We start from the raw sequence: 6,998 nt of genomic DNA, 5'->3' as shown, positions 1-6,998 counted from the left end.
TGATATTCCATTATGTGTATGTTTGCTATAATTTACTTATCTATTTTCCTGTTGGCAATTTACACATTTTTGTTATTAACAGTTTTTAAAATATTTTTTAATGTGTCTTCAGGCACACAAGTACTAAAATTTCTCGAGTCAAGTCTGTATCTGCAAATGGTATGTGAATGTACAATTTAACAGGAGAATGCCAAATTACTAATTTACACTCTCACCAATAATGTACAAGAGAACATGTTGAGTTTCTTTCTTTGTTTCAGCAGTAGTAAGGTTGAGCCTTTCTTCCTATGTTTTCTAATCACAGGTTTGTAAAATGATTTGTTCATGTCTTTCGCTCATATTGCTATTAGGGTATTTGTCTTTTTCTCATTGGTTCTGGTTCTTTATACATTCTCGATTTGATATCAACCATTATTTGGTTATTTATATTGCAATTATCTTCCTCTAGATTATTGTTCCTCTTTTCATTTTCTTTAAAGTGGTTTTCTGATGAACAAAAATTTGTAGTTTTAATGAAGTTAAATTTAACAGTTTCACTTTTTTGTTTGTTTGTTTTAAGAGACAGGGAGGGTCTTGTTCTGTCATCCAGGCTAGAGTGCAGTGGTATCATTATAGCTCACTGCAGCCGCAAACTCCTGACCTCAAGTGATCCTTCCACTCAGCCTCCCCAGTAGTTAGGACTACAGGCATGTGCCACCATGCCTGGCTAATTTAAAATTTTTTTTGTAGAGATGAGATCTCGCTATATCACCCAAGCTGATCTTGAACTCCTGACCTCAAGTAACCCTCTCGCTTTGACCTCCCAAAGTGTTGATGTTACAGTCATGAGCCACCACACCTGGCCAACATTTTATAGTTAGTGCGTTTCCTTGTCTCGTTTGAGAAAACTTTTTCTGCTTGTAGGTTAGAAAGATATTCATCTGTATTTTTTTTTCCATAGAATTTGAAGTTTTGCATTTGACATTTAATTCCTTTTAGTGTATTGTGTGAGGGAAGGATTCATTTTTGTTTTTGTTTTCCAATTTTTCCTGTTTGTTTTTGTTGAATAGTCTTTCTTTTGCCCATGGTAGTAGTCTCACATACTACTTCTGGTAGAGCAAAGCCCTCTTTTTAAAATTTCTTCTTCTGATGTGCCTTGACTATGCCTAGCTCTTTGCCCTTCTATATGCAATATATAATAACTTGGAAATTTTCATAACAACATGACTGAATTTTTTTTTTTTTTTTTTTTGAGATAGAGTCTTGCTGTGTCATCCAGGCTGGAGTGCAGTAGCGTGATCTCAGCTTACTGCAACCTCCGCCTCCCGGGCTCAAGCGATTCTCCTGCCTCAGACTCCCGAATAGCAAGGACTACAGGCACGCACCACTATGCCTGACTAATTTTTGTGTTTTTAATAGAGATGGGGTTTCACCATGTTGGTCAGGCTGGTCTCGAACTCCTGACCTTGTGATCCACCTCAGCCTCCTAAAGTGCTGGGATTACAGGTGTAAGCCACCACACCCGGCCCCTGACTGAGATTTTTTTTTTTTTTTTTTTTTGAGTCGGAGTCTAGCTGTGTTGCCCAGGCTGGAGTGCAGTGGCCAGATCTCAGCTCACTGCAAGCTCCGCCTCCCAGGTTTACGCCATTCTCCTGGCTCAGCCTCCCGAGTAGCTGGGACTACAGGCGCCTGCCACCTCGCCCGGCTAGTTTTTTGTATTTTTTAGTAGAGACGGGGTTTCACCGTGTTAACCAGGATGGTCTCGATCTGCTGACCTTGTGATCCGCCCGTCTCGGCCTCCCAAAGTGCTAGGATTACAGGCTTGAGCCACCGCGCCCGGCCCTGACTGAGATTTTTATTGAGGTTGGACTAAATCTATTGCTCAGTTTGAGAGAAGAGATAACTTTGTGATATTGTCTTTCTATGCATGAACATGGGATATTTCTTCATTTACTTAGGTCATCTTTAAGGTTTTTAGTAAAGTTTTCCAATTTGCAGGTGTAGGACTTTTATATCTTCTGTTAAATTTATTCTTGAGTATTTTTTTTTTCTCTGAAAAGGCATGCTTTAAAATATATGTTTCCTAGCTGTTTGTTACTGGTTTGCAGAATTACAATTGATTTTTGTATATTGATCATGAGATCCAGCCGTGTTGCTAAACTCTCTTATTATTTTCGGGGGATTTCCTGTACTTTCTTTAGAGCTTTCTCTGTGGCCAATCATATTATCTCTTTTTTTTTTTTTTCTTTTCTTTTTTTTTGAAATGGAGTCTCTCTCTGTTGCCCAGGCTGGAGTACAGTGGCGCAATCTTGGCTCACTGCAAGCTCTGCCTCCTGGGTTCACGCCATACTCCTGCCTCAATCTCCCGAGTAGGTGGGACTACAGGCGTCTGCAACCACGCCTGGCTAATTTTTTGTATTTTTAGTAGAGATAGGGTTTCACCATGTTAGCCAGGATGGTCTCAATCTCCTGACCTCATGATCTGCCCACTTTGGCCTCCCAAAGTGCTAGGATTACAGGCATGAGCCACCATGCCTGACCCATATTATTTTAAAAATGAGAGTTTTATTTCCTTGTTTCTAATCATTATGCTTCTAATTTATTTTCCTTATCTTATTCCACTGGTCATAAGCTCAAGTGCTGGTTTTTTGTCTTTTGGGGGATGGTTTCTTTCACCCTTTTTTGACCCCACCTCTGATGGGGTCTCACTCCATCACTCAGGCTGGAGTACAGTGGTGTGATCATAGCTCACTGCAGCATTGAACTTCTGGGTTCAAGTGATGCTTCTGCCTCAGCCTACCAAGTAGCTAGGACTACAGATGTGCACACTATGAAGTCTAGCTAATGAAAAGAAAATTTTTTTTTTGTAGAAACAGGGCCTAGTTATATTGCCCAGGCTGCTCTTGAACTCTTGGCCTCAAATGATCCTCCTGCATTGGCCTCCCAAAGCACTGGGATTAGAGGAGTGAGCTGCCATGCTCAGTTCAGTTTTCCCCCTATTTATTACACTTTTTTTCTTGTACTTGTTTGCATTTCTATAATTTATTTATTTTAGTGTACATTATATCTGTACATTTTAATAAGTATATTTAATCATGAATGATGTTTTTTCCTCCCTTCTGGTTAGTAAAATAATTTTAGATCACTTTAATTCTGATCTTCCTCCTTCTGGCTTACTGTTCCTCCTTCTGACTTACTAATAAAAACTTACTTCCTTCTTCTGACTTATTGATGATAACTCCTATATTGTCATTTTAGTAACCATTCTAATAACCTTTTTCCATTCATGTTTTTCTCCTCTCAACTTACTAATTTCAGTTTTTTCTTTTATTAACCCCTAAAAATTGGACTCCTTTATTATTTTATTAAGACTATGCTTGTTTGGACTTACCTTTATGTTACCATTCTTTTTGTTCATTTTCCCTTTTTTGCATTTCCCTTTTTTGGGGGATCATTTACCTACATCTTTAAATCTTTTATAAGTTCTTTTAGAGAAGTTCTCTTTGTAAACTTCCCCTGGGTTTCTTTCTTATAAATGTTTTCATTTCCCCTATTGGTATTGAGTGATTGTTTTGCTGAATACACAATTTGGGGTGAACAGTATTTTTTTCTTAATTTTTTTTTTTTTTTTTTTTTTTTTTTTTTTTGAGGCACAGTTGTACTCACCCTGTCACTCAGTTTGAAGTGCAGTGGCACGATCTCGGCTCACTGCAACCTCTGCCTCCCAGGTTCAAGTGATTCTCCTGCCTTGGCCTCCTGAGTAGCTGGGATTACAGGCACCCACCACCATGGCTGGCTAATTTTTTTTTTCTTTCTTTTTTTTCTTTTTGTATTTTTAGTAGAGACAGTGTTTCATCATGTTGGCCAGGCTGGCATTGAACTTCTCACCTCAAGTGATCTGCTCGCCTCGGCCTCCTGAAGAACTGGGATTATAGGCATGAACCACTGCACCCGGCCTTTTCTTATCATTTTATATGAGTAATTTCACTGTCTTCTGGCTTCATTGTTGTGAGATCTGCTGCTACTCTAATTATCATTCTTTGTTAGGTCATCTGTGTTTTTTTCTCTGCTTTCCAGATCTTCTATTTATATTGACGCCTTAAACATTTGCTATGATGTGAGAAGGCATGATTTTATTTTTCCTTATCATATTTGGAATACATTGTGTTTCATGGATCTTTGCATTCATCATTTTCATGAGCTCTGAAAATTCTCAGTCATCATCTCTTTAAATATTGCTTCTTTCTATTCTCTCCAATTTCACCCTTTAGGACTCCAATTAGATGGATGTCTTTTTTTTTTTTTTTTTTTTTTTTTTTTTTTTTTTTTTGAGACAGGGTCTGGCTCTGTTGCCCAGGCTGGAGTGCAGTGGCACTTTCTTGGCTCACTGCAACCTCCACCTCCTGGGCTTAAGCCATCCTCCCACCTCAACCTCCTGAGTAGTTGCGACTACAGGCATGCACCACTATATCTAGCTAATTAAAAAACTTTTTTTTTTTTTTTTTTTGTAGAGACAGGGTCTCCCTATGTTGCTTAGGCTGTTCTTAAACTCTGGGCTCAAGTGATCCTTCCACCTTGGCTTCCCTAAGTGCTGGGATTACAGGTGTGAACCATGTTTATCCTTACAATTGCATTATTTGTTTTTATAAACATTCTACACCTAGCTATTCTGTATTTTCAACATCTGCGGTCCTTGCAGGGGGTGATGATAGGGTTGTTGTCTAAATCTGTTGTTTCTTCTGATTCTCAATGATGGTAGGTTTGCCTTCTTCCATGCTTGGTGGTCTTCTTTCTTTGTTTATTAAATTTTGCTGAAGGAAATCTTCAAGGAGTCTTTGGTGTATAGGCAATAATACTTATGAGTATTTAACATGTCTTTATTTTATTTACACATGTGAGTGATAGTTTGACTCTGTATAAAAGGCTAGGTTGAAATAATTTTCTCTCAAATTATTTTTCTTTTTTCTTTTCTCCTTTTTTTTTTTTTTTTTTTTTTTTTTGAGACGGAGTCTTGCTCTGTCACCCAGGCTGGAGTGCAGTGGGCGATCTCGGCTCACTGCAAGCTCCACCTCCCGGGTTCACGCCATTCTCCTGCCTCAGCCTCCCGTGTAGCTGGGACTGCAGGCGCCTGCCACCGCGCCCAGCTAATTTTTTTTTTGTAGTTTTAGTAGAGACGGGGTTTCACCGTGTTAGCCAGGATGGTCTTGATCTCCTGACCTCGTGATCCGCCCATCTCGGCCTCCCAAAGTGCTGGGATTACAGGCTTGAGCCACCACGCCCGGCCTCAAAATTATTTTTCTTAAAGACCCGTGTGATAGTACTCTCAGATTTTTTTTTTTCCTGAGATGGAGTCTCAGTCACTCTGTTGCCCAGACAAGAGTGCAGTGGTGCCATCTCGGCTCACTGCAGCCACTGCCTCCTGGGTTCAAGTGATTCTCCTGCCTCAGCCACCAGAGTAGCTGGGATTAGAGGTGTATGCCACCACGCCTGGCTAATTTTTATATTTTTAGTAGAGATGCGGTTTTACCATGCTGGCCAGGCTGGTCTCGAACTCCTGGCTTCAAGTGACCCACCTGCCTTGGCCTCCCAGAGTGCTGGGATCACAGGCATGAACCATCGCACCTGCCCTACTTACAGAATTTTTAGATCATTTTTTTCATTGTCATTTAGTTTTCAGTATCACTCTTAAGAAGCCTGATGCCAGCCGGGCGCGGTGGCTCACGCTTGTAATCCCAGCACTTTGGGAGGCCGAGGTGGGTGGATCACGAGGTCAGGAGATCGAGAGCATCCTGGCTAACACGGTGAAACTCCATCTCTACTAAAAATACAAAAATTTAGCCAGGCATGGTGGCAGGCGCCTGTAGTCCCAGCTACTCGGGAGGCTGAGGCAGGAGAATGGTGTAAACCCAGGAGGTGGAACTTGCAGTGAGCTGAGATTGCGCCACTGCACTCTAGCCTGGGCGACAGAGCGAGACTCCGCCTCAAAAAAAAAAAAAGGAAAAAAAAGATGTCTGATGCCATTTTGATTCATGATTATTTTTGGTAGGTTTCTAGATCCACTCTTTGTTTCCAGTGTTTTAAACATTCTATATTATATACCTTGATCTGAAGTCCTTTTTCATTTGCTATTCTGGTGCACCCAATGAGAACTATCAACCCAGAAACGCTGTCCTTCATTCTTAGAAAGTATCTCTTCCTTGCCAGTGCAGTGGCTTGTGCCTGTAATCCCAGCATTTTGGGAGGTTGAGGCGGGCAGATCACTTGAGGTCAGGAGTTCAAGACCAGCTTGGCCAACATGGCAAAACTCCATCTCTACAAAGGTACAAAGATTAGCCGGGTGTGGTGGTGCATGCCTGTAATCCCAGCCACTGGGGAGGCTGAGGCAGGAGAATTGCTTTAACCCAGGAGGCAGAGGTTCCAGTCAGCCAAGATTGCACCATTGCACTCCAGCCTCGGTGACTGAGTGAGACACTGTCTCAAAAAGAAAGAAAATTTCTCTTCCTTTTTAAAAAACATTTTTCATATTTTTAATTTTTTTTTTAAAGAGATGAAGTCTCACTATGTTGGTCAGGTTGGTCTTGAACTCCTGGCCAAAAAATTCTTCAAGCAAGAGTGTACTTCCTCCCAGAGAGCTGGTTTACTACCACACCACCAGGAGCTGATTAAATTAGGTTGGAGTCCTCATGATGTTAGTGTGTAGATATATGAGTTCTCCTAAAGAGACTCTTCCAAATTTCTTACCAGCTGACTAGAGAATATTGTAGGAGTGAAATACGAGAAGAGAAACTGAGGGGCTAATTTTTTCTTTTGCAAACTTTCACTTACATTTTCTTCTTCCAGCTTTGCCTCACCCTTCCTAGCCACTGTCTTTGGTATCCCCAAGTCCCATGTCTGTTCCTTTCATTTTCTTTAGGATGACACTCTATACTTCTATGTGGTGGTGGCAGTGAAATGGTTATTTTGTTGCTCAGGGTTGGAAGCAGTCATGGGCACCTTGATACATCTGATTTCAGACTTTT

This window comes from Macaca mulatta, chromosome 16, assembly GCF_049350105.2.
Source record: "Macaca mulatta isolate MMU2019108-1 chromosome 16, T2T-MMU8v2.0, whole genome shotgun sequence".
NCBI classification, from domain to species: Eukaryota; Metazoa; Chordata; class Mammalia; order Primates; family Cercopithecidae; genus Macaca; species Macaca mulatta.
Note: the sequence above shows the minus strand (reverse complement) of the source record.